This window comes from Pseudopodoces humilis, chromosome 14 (genome assembly GCF_049639895.1).
Source record: "Pseudopodoces humilis isolate 2021_Gansu_Grassland_sample_001 chromosome 14, ASM4963989v1, whole genome shotgun sequence".
NCBI lineage: Eukaryota > Metazoa > Chordata > Aves > Passeriformes > Paridae > Pseudopodoces > Pseudopodoces humilis.
The window spans coordinates 11719694-11735976 of record NC_142213.1 but is presented as its reverse complement, the minus strand read 5'-3'; positions in this window follow the sequence as shown (position 1 = coordinate 11735976).

Below are 16283 nucleotides of genomic sequence, written 5' to 3'. Positions count from 1 at the left end.
TGGCACATATCGACAAGATTATATTAATTTCAGTGGAGAAAGCTGACATTGTTGGATACCGCTTGGAAATGTGCATGTTGTAAAACTGGGAAAAAAAAGCTACAAAATTTGAACTTAATTGAAAATACTTTCATTTTATAGCAAACCATATTGTAGATGTTTACATTGTATTCAATAAATATTAGCCATAAACCCTAATTTAACCCCAGATTTTGTTAGGTTCAAGATTTTTGGAAAATCCAGGTGTCATCCCAAGCTTTGTACCCTTTTAACTGCCATTCCCAGCCCCCATTTAGGTAGGCAAGTCCTCAGTGGTGTGGCCACAGTCAAGGGCCAAAACTGCCTTGGAGGCTCTTGGACTCAGTGTCTGTTTTGCTTGTGGATCCCATGGTTTCTATCCAGGAGGTTTGTGTGTAGAGCTTGTAAAATCTTAGAAGAATACAAAGGATATTTTGTAAAGTTTCCCTAGAAGCATCTTTTTCAAGCCATGTGATGTTGCTGGAGAGGGATTTAGCCTGTCCAAATAAAACCAGTTGCACTTTTCAATGCATAGAGCACAAATTCATCAAGCGGCTGAGCTGCAATGTGTTCTAGGTTCCTGGAAAGTGAAAAGTTGGATCAGATGATCTTTTGAGGTCTCTCCTAGCCATTCTATGGACAGGGCAATATGATTTTACATGGAGCTATATTATTCACACACTTGATGCTTTATTATATCTTTCAAAATGAAATAATCAATATAATTTGGGCTTTATTGCTGAAAGAATGAAATTGCTTGACTGACACATGATAGTGAACTAATGATATTAGAAGCTCTGGCTCTTTCATTTATCTTTCACTCTGAAAACAGAAAAAAAAAATCTGGATTTGTTCTGAACAAAATTGCAATACTGCAGGCTAAAACTTTTCTTCTCAATCTAAAAACTTTCCTTCTCAATTTAAATTCCTTTTAAATTGTTATGCTTTACAAACTTCCAAATGGGATTCTAATTGTTGACAGACATTTTACATTACATGTGTCTATCACTTTGATTTAATATGCATTTTCAATGAAATTTAAAAAAGGCCTCTAAGGTGGCAATTTAACAGCAAGACATGCTGTGAATTTTAGATATAAAAAGTATCTAGTTTTCAAGGGCTTTTGTACATGTGAAAATGGCCCTCCAGAAAAAAATTAAAAAAAAAAAAATCAGAGAATGTCTGTATGGCTGAGTTATCAGAAGCTAAATATCTCCAAGAACATTACCTACTGTTTTAATCAATCACAGCCATCAGAGGCAAACCAGGTTTTACATTTATGCAGCTTTTCAGTAGTGCACTTCAAAAAGTATTAACCATAAAAGAAATAGAATGTATTTGGAAATCCTATGTCTGGTTTATTACATCTCATGACCTGATTTAATTTTCTTCTACAGAAAACCCACATTGAAATGTCTGTAAGTAATAGGTGCTTGTTGTCAACTTTGATAAGAGGCATTTGAAAGGAATGCCAAATGTATTGTGAAAGACTGGAGCACAGCAGCTTTTCTGTGTCCCTAAAAGAGTGGAAACCAAACTTAGGGGAGCACACAACTACAGAACAGACCTGTTCTATATCGTGCCTTCTTTTGAAATCATCAGAATTGTAGTTAATGTTTCAACCCTAAGCTGACATTGACAGCACAGTGGGAACAATCCTCTATCTTTAACTTAAATTTTTTAAGCCAAAATATTCACTACTTTTAAATTCTTGCATTTTCTTCATAGCATTAAAAAAAAAAAAACAAATATCTTGGGCTTGGCTTATTTTATAGAAATAGTTTTAGATATCTTATTTAAGAGGTCCTGCAGGGTGTCCCAAAACCTATACTTGATGGCAAGAATAAACATTCATTAAACTTCAAAGGCTGCCAAAAAGTCTAGTTATTTTTATTTAGGGGAATCATTTAAATTAATCCTTCAGCTTGTGTATAAAATATGTAATGTAATCCATTTCTCTGTTTCCAGCTTCAAGTCACACAGGAAAAAAAGTACTGCTTTACTAATGTTTTCTGTTTTGAAAAACTGGGGAAAAAATAAGACTTCATATTTTTTCTTTTGACTTTTGAAGAATTCTGTCTTAGTGACGTTAAGAAACAAATATTATAATACACAACTGTGTACTTACCTCTCTGTGTAACTGCTGTTAAATCTACACACACAATGGAGTTCTTCAGTGGGAGCAGTAAAACCAGATTTTATATTTGTGTGTGTGTGTGTATATATCTGTATTTTTATTTTTTTTAACAAAAAAGTTAAATTTTTTTGAATGGCTTTCTGCCTTACCACCCCTACTCAGCTGAGTGCTGCTGTGCTAGAGAAAACTCACAGTCACCTTTATAACAGATCTTTTTTTGTTGAGGCCGTCTTAAAATTTGGGAGAAACCTTAGTACGATGAAGAGCTTGGTTTAAAAATTATTTTTTACTTTAAAATGAATACACTCTTCATCTGAAAGAAACATGTAGAGAGTATTGTGTCAGATGCACAGAGGAAAAAATAAAAGGAGGGAGAAGCTCAGCTATTGTAAATCACTGTAATGCCACTGAGGCCAATTTAGACTAGCTGAGGTTGTAGCCTAATATTTGTGCAGAAATGTTGCAGCTATAGCTGTATCCCTGAGCTCTATAAATATTTGTTGAAAGCTGACTGTTAGGGTGCAAGGGGTGGATTGCTCATCAGCAAATAGTGAGGCCCTTGTCTTTTCACCTTTCTTAAGGAAACCTTCCCCTTCTGAGGGCTGGGAATTTTGACTGGGTACATGCATGATCCTTCTTACTTTGTGCATGAGTTATTCCGTGTGCAGTGGGACAGGAATTTCCATCTGGACTTTTGAACTTGCACCCGCCTGAGTGTCCGGCCCTGATTCATGCCATGCACTGTACATGAATGACCAGCAATGTTTACAAAATGAATTAGCTTGACTCCAACTCTCCAGCCAGAAAGTAATCAAAGTGAAGAGCCAAGCTATTTCTGAAATTCCAGCTTCCCTAGCTAGCAACTGCATTCTCTGTCTCGCTAGTCAGGGTATTAATGTAAAATGTACATGTTCTATACTGGAGGACAATTAATAACAGCAGTGATTCTGAGCAGTCAACAGACATTAACTATTCCACCCCCAAACTGCTCCTGTGTGCTGGGCAAGTCTGACTGCAGCACATGGTACAGAGAAAAAAAAAAGTGAAAATAGCTATATCAGGAAGTGATTATTCTATGAGTTTTAGTATGTAATCTTTCATTCTTTCTTCTCTCATATTAAATTCCAGTTAACAATTTTATTTCACTTCTTTTGAATGAATGCATGCATTCATTGACATATGCAGGAATCTTCTTATGCAAATATTTTTAGTAGGGCTACTCATAACTGGTATCCCCAAAATCTTGAAAGCTTTGATTTTTCTTCTTGTCAACCATCCCAATTTAAGCATTTAGGAACTGCAGAACTATCTTCAGAATAATCTCATCCTATAAAATACATCAGCCTTTGCTAAATTTAATATTGTTATGAAAGAAGACAAAGTTACCTGATACATTTTGTTTGGGATGGTCTGAAACTCAAAATGTATCATTGAAATTTCCCTCTGAAAACAAGCCCCCTGATCTGAAAAACCCACACCATAGAAAGCTGGAGATGTCTCAGAGCCAAATTGTCTGCTCCTGTAAATGGCCAGAGCTCCACAGAAGGGGGATATGAAATAAGGCTCAGTTGATTTTACAGTAGAGCATCTGAAACACTTCTCCTGCCCTAGCCAATTTAAAGCAAAATTAAAAGAAAAATAAGCCCCAATTAGCATGTGAGCTCTTCACTGGCAAATTGGCATAACTCCACTGGATATCTGACTCAGGCAGAGTTATCAGGACTTACCACCAAGAAGATCTGGGCCAGGGTATTTTAATGGTGATTTCTTGTGGGTGGGTGAGAGCCCAATTCTTCATCCTTATTCAGGCTGAAAACCAGGAATTCACTACAGAGCTATAGATCAGCTGAGAAATTGATTGTTTGCAGGGAGGGAGGCTAAAGTGGCTCAGTTATTCCAAAATTAGCAACTGCTAATGTGTATATAGAAGTGTATAGCTCAGGCCAAATGACAAGTGAATACTGCCCGATACCTCCCCATCTATATCATACCTGCATCTAGACACTGATTACTTTTATTTGCAGAATAAACAAGCAAATACAGGACTGATAAATGAAACATTTCTGAATAAGATAGCTTGGCAGGATATCTTTAACATTACATAAAAAACCAGAGGTTAATAAATAGTTAAATTTAGCTGTAGCTTGTCTTAAGTAGTTTGAACATAAGTCAATATTTTCGTCTTTTGTTGTCTCAGGGCTTCTACAGGAGCAGAGAGAATTTCATCAATGATTTCTCTACACTTTATAGCATTATGCCTTTGTACTATTATCCGTCTGTACCCTTATCTAACATGTTATCAACTGTATGAAAATAACCAGCAGTCCCTTCAGCCCACAGCAAGTATCAATAGGAAGAATGACAGTGGCTAGTTTGCACACTTGAAATGGTTTATTTGTTGCAATCCTGTGCACAAGATGTTTATCAGTAAGCACCAGACAGCCATGCAGAAGAAGGAGCCTTAATTCTGTCTGAGACAGCCTCTTATTGCTATTGATAGTTAGCATCAGTGTCCAGTCTGAGAAATGGAAGTGCTGCAGGCAACTTCAGTCAAGACACCCTATTGATCTACTGCTTCCTCTGCGTCCCTGAAGCTAGAGAAGAAAAATAAAAGGGGAGGAAAAGCTCGCTGTGTAAGGGGCAATGCAGCAGTCTATGTCTTGCCATCATTCAAAGGGGTGTGTATGTGCATGGATATTCCTGATATTCAGTACCTTAGACAACTGTAAATCACACGCACAGCCATGATAAATATAAATGTCAATGTGTTGGAAATGTCCTTTATATAAGAGGTGTCACTAGAACTACATTTTTAGCATGAAACATTTTTTCTGCTTTTTATTTTTCATTGACTTATTGTGCTTCTGTTATATCCTGTCTAACACAATCAATCTAAAGCATAATATCTGAGAGTCCTATTCATAAATAATACATATTTGGGTCATTTTCATTTGTATCCTACAATGAAGATTTACAAGCCAGAAACAAAACAAGAAACAATGTGTGGAATGCTCTTATTCAGTGGATAAGAATATATTACTGTGATCAATTAATCTGCTTTTCTCTGCATTAGGTGGACATCTTTATGGTGCATCCATAAGGGTTTATAACTTGGGAGAGACAGAATCAGCTCTAAGGCTCTAACATAAAATGCCTCCACTCAGAAAAAAGAAACTTTTCCAAAGTTTTTGCTTGGTCGAGGCTTTTTTCCCCCCCATCATTGTTGTTCTTGTTGTTTTCTAGTGTGTTAATTTTGGCAAACTGAACCACAGCAATAACTTATCCATCAACATAGTACGTTGCTCTGCCCTACATTCTACCTCTCATGTTAAATGAAACAAAAAATTTGCTACAATAATTCTGGGGATTTTCATAGTGCTTTTCATCCTAAGAGAGTCCCATTTTACTACAAACCACGCAATTCATTCTACAGGATGGAAGACTGACACACAAAAAGGTCCCAGCTCAGTTTTTAGGGCCAAAAATTGCTAGGCAAAATTAATTAAAAAGAAATAAAATCTGTGCACAGAAATTGCAGGAGCAACAGGAGAGCTGAAAGGCAGACTCCAACTGGCACTGGTTTGCAGTACAAGAACCTGCAGCCCCCGGTGCAGGAGGGCTGGGACTGATCTCGGGCCATGGCAGAGGAGCAGCACTAATGGCCTGGATGATTATCAATTCTACCTGCACAGAAAGGAGCAAAAGCAGTGAGTTAAAATCAGCCAGAGCTACTTTAGGAAGCAAAGCCAGAACATACAAGGACTTTGCAAGCAGTGTAAACCTTTGGGGAAAAGCGGGGGTGAGTGGTGGGAATGGGGACAAGGCTGGTGGCTGCCACAGTCCCCCTTTGCCTTGGAGGTGCAGACCAGGCTCTGCTCAGACTCTGTGCCTCAGAGTGGGTTATTGCAGGCATTTTTCAAATCTGGAAATTTGCTACAAGTGCATCTCAGATAAAAACTGAAATGAGTTTTGCAACTATGGCAAAAAGCAATTTTACATTTCATAGACCTTTTAAAACCCTTTTCAATAGAAAATAAAAATAACAGTAAGGGGAAAAAAAGGCTACATTTCCATTCCCGTTTTTATAGTTTGACGTTGCAGATGTTTCTGGGTCAGAGGTGAACATGTCTTTAGGTGTCAAAAGATGCAATAACCTGAGTCAAAAATGGCCCAGTCCCCAGAACCGTGACTGTGTGCCAGAATATCCCCACCTCAGAAGCTTGCTGGCAGCAATGTGCTCCAGGTGTCTTACACTATGCAGACCTGGTAGTCATTTTAATATTTTCCATGCTCATGTAAATGGACTTGATGTGTGTTCATCAAATGTGGGAAAATCCCACAGAATTGTGTGCCATCTGTTTATAGGTAAAAAGTCTGCTTTGCTGACAATCCAGTGCAAAATCAGAACACAGAATGAAAGCAAGCACGCTTTTGTTTTGTTCTGGTTTGGTTTTATAAATCTGAGGCTTAACGTCATATTAAAAACCTAACAAAGTTCAAAGGTTCATTCTGTTTGGATAGCAGTACTGTCCTTCTCAGATGTGTGGATATTACCTGAACTACATGGAGCCCTTAAATCTGCACGTGGCTACAACTTGCAACCTAATGAAACCCTGAGCACAGCTAGGAGTCAGCAGGACCTGGGGAGGGTGCGAGGGCCAGCTTGGGCAGCTGGGTGTCTGCACTGGTGCCCTAAACCAGGAGCCTCTGGGAAACACTAGCTGACAGCATTTCAACATGAGTGGATGGCCTCAAGTGAGAAACTCAAGCTGAAGCAAAACTGAAAAGGTTAATTTTGAAAAAGCACCACCTTATTTTATTTAACACCCAATACTGCATTTGGTTTTTTGTTAGAATTAAAGCCAGGTTCAATTCAATTAATACGGTAGATGCCAATCAAGTGTCCATCTTTATTATTTTGGTCTGTTTTAAACAAGTTCATTGGACAAAAGGCAGTTATGTCTCAGCTATGACATTAAAGGAAGTCTGCGGTCACAGAGAGTTTCAACATCAGTTTATAGACATTGACTGGTGATCAGAAGAGGAATCTGAGACCTTCCTTGTCCTTTTACACTCCATGTGGAACACTTGCTTATGCTTTTCTACAGAGAACTGATAACCAGACCTGGGAAATTTATACCTGAATATGATTCAGATGTTAGAAGATGATGTCAAAGTGTTTCAAAAGAGTATTTTCATTACACTTACTATGGAGTGAGTGAGTCCTGGGTGAAAGAAGAGTTAATGCAGCTGGCAGAGGAGAAAAACATCAGAGGAAAATAAACTGATAAAACTGATCAAATCCAGACATATTCAATCTAAAATCTCAAATGGGATTCAAGGCATGCTGGAAGGATGCTTCAATATCAAATGCTGTTAAACCATCCTGAGAAGAAGACAAAACAAAATCTCTGTAGAGAGATGCTCTGGATGCTCACTCAGCAAGGTAGGTCAGTGTTATCTGCACTGAGATAGGCTCTGCTGCTTTTCACTGGCTTAACCCTGCCACTACCAGCCCCAAACAGATATCTTAACCTTGCCACCAGCATTGTACTGAGGTGTAGAAGCTGAGAAACAGAGAAAGTGCCTGTGGTCAGCTAATTGGGAAAACAATCAGTTCTTCACAGTATAATCTACCCTGTTTGCCAAAAGAGACAAGTTTTATATGTTCAATCAAAAAAGTGCAACTCCTCCAGTAATGCGGCTAAGACATTTACTTAGAAAACTGAGGAATCTTATTTTCAAGGTCAAGCTGAGGTTTCCTGGGTTCAGACTTAGAAATACTTAGTAAGGCCAAAGAAATATTTACTGGGTTCGAGGGAGCAGGGAGTAGATGTGTAACTTGAACATAATTCAAGTCATCCTGGGAGGTCTTTTTGTTTTTACATATCTGTGTCTCCTCAGACAACATTTTATTTTTTTTCCCCAAGAAATTAGAAGAAATTGATGACATTTTTTGCCATTACATTTTAGTTAGGCCATTTCCTGCACTGAACCAGAGTACTTATTTATTTATACCCTTTTCAGAATGTATTTCTTTCCAGTGCATCACATGAAACCACATAGAAAAATTTTGTCCAAGGACTGCCATTCCTTGTGTTAAACTAGAAGGATTTTCTGTATAAAGCAATTATTTTCTTTATGTGACCTCTGACAATGGGAGTGTTGGAGGGCCAGTGGTAGGTGGGGCTTCACAGGCAGTCATAAATTAAGCAGCAACATTTTACAAACGAGCTCCATAATGAATAAGTGATTAGAAGATATGCTACTGCATGCTGGAGATTAACATCCAAACACAAAAACTACCACCTAGCCAAGGAATGGCAGTAGAAGGTTAAAAGAAATATTCAATATTATCAATCATACCAAAGGAGCTTGGGAGAATTAATGTGTTGGTGTCAAAAAGACTGAGAAGGAGTGAAACAGGACTACAGTGATTGCCAGAATCTTACTTGCCTGGAGAGATAACATTGGACATTCAGTTTAACTAGGCAGGTGCCAAGAATCCTCTTGTGATGCTATGGAGTGGCTTTCAAATATCAGAATGTACACTGACCCCCATCGTCTGGTACTTCCCATGGTTTCAGAATTGCTCATTAAGCCAGGGAAACCTCCAGTGAGGTGTGGTGACCTGAAAACAGACAGGAGCTAAAGAATCAATGTTTTAAGTAAAACAGCAATTATAAAAAGATCTACAGCTCCTTCCATGTAATCAGGTAAATTAGCAGGAGTGGCATAAAGCACCTAAATTGGAGAGAGTGGAGAAAGGGGGAGTGGGGGAAAAAAGAAGGTCCCTTGGGAGATATCTGATAGGATGCTTAGTCTGTGTAGAGGGCAAAAGGTTAAGTGAAAATGAGATGAAGGAATGATCAGATATAGTCAGATCAGAGACAGTTAAATAAAGGAAAGTGCTAACCTAAGATAAATGTGGAGAAACGCCCTTGTGCTGAGTATGTTTGTGCGACTGTTCTTCAGCAGCTCAGGAGCAGGAGAGGAGGAATTGCCAGTTCCCAACCAACACCAGTCCTAGCTGAAGCACTTCCCAGCAAAGAAACAGAAGGGATAAGGATATAAACTAAATATTCCATTCTGCTGTCCAGTAGAGTGAAAGGATATTAAAGGGCTTCTAATTGCATGACACTTTTTGCAGGTCCCTGTTTACTCTGGTGTGATAAAAATTATCCATAGTGATATAAATTATCCTTAGTGATGAGAAAGTCAGGCCTGTGCCATCTGTGTTTTTGATCAGTGAGAAAGATGTTGTACAAAGAATATCGAAACAAAAATACTGATAGTTACTTGAAAGCTCCAAACTTTGTTGGCTGGCTAATGCTTACCTGGGTCAAACAGCTTTCACTAGAAGGGGTTTCCATAATAACAACAAAAAAGAATCTGGTTGAAAGAGATGCATAATGTAGAAAACAAATGCTTGGAATACATTTTATGTGAAACTTCATCAACTATTTTGGTAAATCATTCTTAGAATATTCAGCAAAAGGGACCTGAGTTAATATATTGCACCAGGAAGCTCAAGAAATATCTGTAATGACCAAGTCTGGAAATGACCACAAGCATTTTGTTCATAAGCCTTTTGTGACTTACAACCTTAGATTTCTAAATGCCAGGGGGAGATACAAACTCTTACACACATAATTTAGAGCTCAGTCCATTTTTTGTTTTGTTTTGGTTTTGTTTTTGTTTTGTTTTGTTTTGTTTTGTTTTGTTTCCTCAGGAGCTTAATTAACATATACAAATAGACCTGGGAATTAGGAAGTTGGAGCTTGAACTCAGCTGCTAGGTGCTAATACCTGGGAAGACCCAAACAGGATTCCTGAAAACAAATTTCTGTACTCTCCACAATTTGGTGCTACAGCCTTTTGAGGTGAGAGAAATTGTGTGTTCTCGACAAAGAGTTTGTTTAGCTGCAGAATTCCCTAAATCCAGATGGACTGCAGCTGAGGAATGCTGCTGGCCCAGGTAGCCCGGCTCCAAACTGGAGATTGAGATGCAGATTGAGCTGTGCGGAGACGAGAGGCCGTGAAGTGCCAGCCCTTGGGATAACAAAGGCATGAAGATGGGGGATGCCAGCCAGGTGAATGGACTCCGAGAGACACAGCAGGAGCCGGGAATCGCCGAGTTTTTGGTTAACAAAGGAGGCGGGTGAGGCCAGCGAGGTGATGGAAGCGGAGAGGGGCCGGGAGGCGAAGAGAGGTTTGCCTTCGGAGAGAAGGTGGGAGGATAGGAGGTATAAAAGTCCGGGCTTTCTTGGTTGGTGTCCTGGGAGGCAGCAGCTCGGGCTGCTCCTGTGTCGCTGTGCCTGGAATAAGCGCTTTTACGGAAAGAGACATCCGAATGTGCTCCGGGAAAGCGCTGGGGAGCCGGGAGCAGAGCCGCGGGACACGGCGGGGGACACGGGGACCTGCGGGGACACCCCGCCCTTGGCACCGGCACTGCCAGGGCTCTCCTGAGAGCTCACACTGCGAGGTTTCCTCACCGCTTCTTATCTCCCACACTAACACACACCCCACACGTATTTGTCAACTCTAAGCGACAATGAAAGAAGTCTGAGTCTGTAAATGAGGAGTTTCAAATGAAGGAGGTGGCGGAGGCATTTTGACCCTATTCAGTCAAGGTCAGGTTTCCCTTGAATTATACCTGTTTCCTTGTCTAACATTTTAGACACCTCCCGATTGTCTATCGACAGAGTTTATAAGTGGCATTACACAATGAAGAAGAAAGCAAGCTGCTCACAGCTCCCCCTTTCCCCATATGTTAAAAAGCAGAGTTCCAAAGGAAGAGACAAAAGAGTGTTTGGGTCCCAGTTGTGTGCCTATGGGAAAGGAGTGGTGAAAAGAGGCCAGCAGCTCCTAGAAACAGCGAGGGGAGGGAAGAGAACAAATCAGCTTTAAGAGCCAGCAAATGATGGATGGCTAAATGCCAACTTAGAGCAATGCATAGAATGGGGTTTGCATTGTTGCGATTATTAAAGGTTATTTTACTTTTAATTTTTTGTGGTAGGTGTCCTTACTTCTTCCTTACAGAAACCCTTGATTTTCACTTGCTACATACATAGATGTGCTTGTCATACCCACAAGGTGATTTCAGTTCTCGGATGCCAGGAAACCTCTCTGCTGATCAAAACACAGCTGCACAGGCTCACTGGATCTATTCACGGGTGCCACACGACTGGGGTACGCCTGTCTATACCTGTGAAAATAGATGTAATTAATATAACAGATATAATACGTGCATGCAAATCCAGATGCTAAAAATGACTTATAGTAAGAGAAGGTTTCCATTTGCCAAACCACAGGAAAGTATCTGAATCATTTAAGCAGAATACAATCTACACGTGGACTACTGTTGCTGCAGTGACATCAGCACCCTCTTAGTCTATTTTTTGTACAGTCGAGCTTGATTTTTAGTGAAAGATCCTAAGGAATACAATTTTAAAACATTTTTTAATTAGCTTTTTCCAGGCTGTCACCCCTGTGCGGCATTAAAAAAGCTCTTTCCATCACCTCCCACGAGTTGATTTGACACAGGATGTCAGATCATAAGACTACATGAATTGCTATTCATTGGACACTGATCTTATGATTGGAACAATGAAGGAGCAACTCTATCCATTTGATATAAAATTCCTTCAGTGTAAGCAATGGAATGAAATATTCTCATAGATAACCCTTTCATTCATTACAGAAATGTGTATCAACTCATTTAGTAACAAATAACAGTCAGTTTCTTCAGAATGCTTTATTAATAGATTTTGTATTACAGTTTTACCTTCTTCGTTTTGACATTTATTTCTCCTTTAAAGAGTCAAAATGCCTAGCCAAGAGCTCTTGGCTTTAAGTATGTTCTTAACATCAGCATATTAACTGCCACATCCAGGCTAATAGGCTTAACTTATCTCTTTGAGATCTTCGTGGAAAAAGAACCAAACACACCAATTTTAAAAAATTGTTGTAAATGGAAACTTCGACTTTAGTGGCACTGGAAAACAATAATGCTGCTCCATCATCATCTGAACATTCAGTTTTACGGTTTTACTGCCAAATATCCCAAATATCTGTGATAAGTGCCTCTTCTCGTAATAAAAGATACTGAACAAAAAGCAGTTCAACTGAGATTTTGAAGTCTTGATTTGCAACAGTCCATTCTGAACCCTTCATTTTATTTCCTTTTGTATTGTGCAGGCAAACAATAGTTATTGCTTTCGTCATGAGCTCAAGCAGTACATTTCAGCAGACTGAGCTTAAGCACATGCAGATGGGTGTAACACCAATTTTTTAAAGGATATTATAAATCCATCTGTAAGCAAATTAATGTAAGAACAAAAGAGCATTTTTTCATAATTGTGGGTAATTCTGAGCAAAGTTTCAATGGTTCCTCCCAGAAATCTAGATGAAACAATTGCAGGTTTTGATTATTTTTTTAATTATGACTCTTAAATCACATCAGTATGAGCCCTATTATCAATGCGAAACAAAACCAACTGCAATAGATTTTCTGCACATACCCTGATTTTGTCTGCTAGCAGAAGGGTCCATGCACAGGTTGTCTGTGCATTTACTCTGCTCACTGCTGTCTGAAGGGCCATTTCTACCTTTCTCAGAGACACAGGGCCAAAGCTCACAGCTCACCTGAGTGTGCCTTGCTGGCTCAGAGGTACCTGTGTCAGAGAAACTGAATGCACCCCTGAAGATTGAGTCCACTGAAGTGTTTCTTTATTCAAGATGTCTTTTAGTGGTTGTGGTATTTCTGACTTTTTTCTTGTGAAACCAGGAGATAGCGTTAGCTTGCTTCCCTGTTGCCTGTATGAGGAAGTAAGAGAAAAAAATTATAAATTCATTTAAAAGCAAATTAAATAATTCCATCTGCCTGCCTGATTTGACACTTTCAACTCAATTTCTCAGTTTCTCTGATGAATGACCCAGCTCTTCCTAGGAATATGCGCTGCTTAAATGGTGGACATATGCTACAATAATAACAATTACAAATAATTACTCTAATGTGGTGAATGAGTAAAGCCAATTAGTTGATGTGATGATGTTTCCATGACAAACTCCAGCTTTATGAAGTTGTTCATTTTTAAGTCTAACAGCTTTCTGATATCCTTTGTCAGGCAACAGTGTGACTTGACTACCTCAATTCATAAATCTGTCCTGACAGATGCATAAAGTCATGGACTGTGCTCCTGCTTAAATCAGAATTTCAACCAACACCTAATGCAGAACTAAGTTTAGGCTTAAACTGTAAAGACATAATAAAGCATATTTCCTGATGAACACTTATTAAATTATTTCCTTGTCTATTTCCTGAGGAAACTTTAAAATAGAAATGTTGGTGTGCACATGTACTTAGTTATACATTGTCAATTCAAGCTCTGGTTCAGGACAACACTTCAGCCTTTTGTTAACCTCATTAACCTCAGACATCAAAAACAATAGACTTGCAGATACGTCTAAATTTAAACTTAACTAGCATTCAGAATAGAAATGTTTTACTGAACTGAGGGTTAAACTGAAGGGATGCTCTTAATCCACAGAGGACAGAGCTTGCTGAAGTAATATGTATATTATACTGTGTACATGAGACTAATGACTATGACTTGGTGTCATAATGTTACTCTTGGAATGAAATATCTGTAAACCTAATTCTTAATGCTCTCAGACCAGACACTTTGTTTTTTAAATTTTGCATTTGATTTTCTTTCTTTCTGCAACACGACTGTAGAGAGAAAGGAATTCAAGAATCATGCAGCAGACCAGTAGTACACTTTTCAAGTCTACTGACAAAAAATCCACAGGTCCACTGAAATAACAGGCACCAACATGTTTGTGATGACTCACATACGTCTGTACCATATTCTGTTAGTAGGCATGGATGATTTTCATCCACTGTGGTATAAAGACACATTAATACTAAATCTGGGCTTACCCCACACTTTCCACTCTGCAGCTGACCTGTGATAACTCTTTGCTCACAGAGAGGAAGTCAGAAGCAGTAATGATCCAGAAGTCTTCCAGACTTCCTGCAGGGGCAATGTTTCCACAGTCAAAGATTTTCAGAGGAGGGATCAGTGCTTTGTTAAGTTAGGGACTTAACACAGGAAAATGTCTGAGGAAGTCACAAACCAAAAGCATGGCTATTTTTTGTAGAACTCCCAACCAGACACAACCACCAAGTGACCAGAGTTCTGTACTGGATGTTGACTTACCAAAATGTTTCTCCACGCACATTTACTGCTTCTTGAGCCCATGAACACTTTCTGGAGGAGCAGCCTTCCCAGCCATTGGTCCCCTGGGCAGACTTGAAGGCCTGGCTGTACAGAGGTGCTCTCTGCCATACAGCTGTCCCTGCTGCCCGTTGTCTCTGCAACAGGCATATCAGCGCTGCTGCTCAGGCTCACAACTGTGCCACATGCTCAGAGATTCTTCACTCATGTTTGAGCAACAGTGATATCACTGCCAGAGTATGTCAGTCACTGACATCTTGGAAACAGAGGAGGAAGGGAGACAGGCTGGAAATGCCAAGATTAAATAAAACCAATATGAGTATTCTTATCACCTTTTGACAAAGGCTGCAGGAATTTAGAAACAGTGCAGTGCAGCTCTGCTGATTTGGTAGCTCAGTGAGTTATGTCAGTATAAATGGTGTCTTGGAGTATTAACAAAAGGCACCAGACTGGGAACTTCTAGTTAAGTACTGATAGTTAGGTCAGAGAATAGAGTCCTGCAGGTATTTTGGCAAGTCAAAATTTTACACAGTTAATACACACTGTATAAAATATTGGGCTTTTAAGTTGTGGGATTTTTATGTTTGTTTTCAGACTCAAATTTTCAAATATTTGACAAGTTCCTAAACCTGCTTGCAAAAATCCCCAAGTCACAGCCCAGTCGGATAAAAATCTATTCATTGTAAAAAGGGAAGGGTAGGGAAGGAAAGGTTTGTTGATAAGTTTGCTGCACTATTAAAACACTTAACCGCAGCCTGGAGCTCAAATCAGCATTCGTGTGAAGTTCCTATTTATTAGAGTATGTGAAAAGTATTCATCAAAATCATGTCTTGTTTTTGAAAAAGATGCACCCCAGTAATTATTATGCAAGAGTAGATCCATTTCTTGTGAATATGAAAAAGTGAGTGATAAACACTGTTGGGAACTGTTCTCTGGTTCATTTAAAGAACATACTTCTGTTCAAAATAAACATTAAAATAACAGTAAAGAAAGGATGAGGGAGAAATCATAGAGGAATTTATCACACTGAATCTAGGTCCACACTGACTCGTCTAAATCTATAAAAAGAAAAAGGCCTGCAAGTGGCTCTGAAAGTGATGGGAACCCATGCTTCACACACATGTCTTAAAAGAATGTCAGAAATCTTGTTCCCCTTTTGGCTGCGGTTACAGATGCTTTCTCTGGACTGTGGGCTCACCAGTTTCACTTGTCTGCAGCACTCAAAAATACATTTTCCCCTGGAAGACAGTCTGCATATGCTTACAATAAACATTAACCAAATCAGATGACTTTCACTTTGGGATAAATACTTTCAAGTAAGTCTGTTAGCAACGCTCATGGTAAATTGCTAATAATTAGTTTTTCCAATCTACTTGGGTTGTACTAACGAACACAATCACTCCTAACATATTTATACGCAGGATAAATCCTGCCTCCCTCCATATGTCCATGGAAGGCCCAAGGTAAGGTGGATATATTCTGCTGCAGGAACACATGAGAGCCCCTTTAGGTCAGGTGGGTGATGCTGCTGGTTTTGTGTGTCTGAACTCTGCTGGCTGGGCAAGAGCCGCCTGTTCACCATGGACATCTGTCCTGGTGTTGGGGCTGGAGCAGGGTAAAGTCTGCAGCCTCTTGGCCACAAAATATATAACTTACAAAACACAGAAACTCTCAGCTCTGCAAAGCCAATGAAACCACATTTTCCTATAACTGTGGCTTCCCTTTTTTGCAGGCTACCGGCTTGTAATGGCTTGTTGTAAATTACACAGTGGTATCTCTAGAGATGGGAAAATCTTTTTTTTTGTGCTTGTGAGCATAACCCAACATGAAGTGGTCCTCTAACGGGACATTTCAGGGTCTTACTGGAAGGACAACAGTCATACCAAT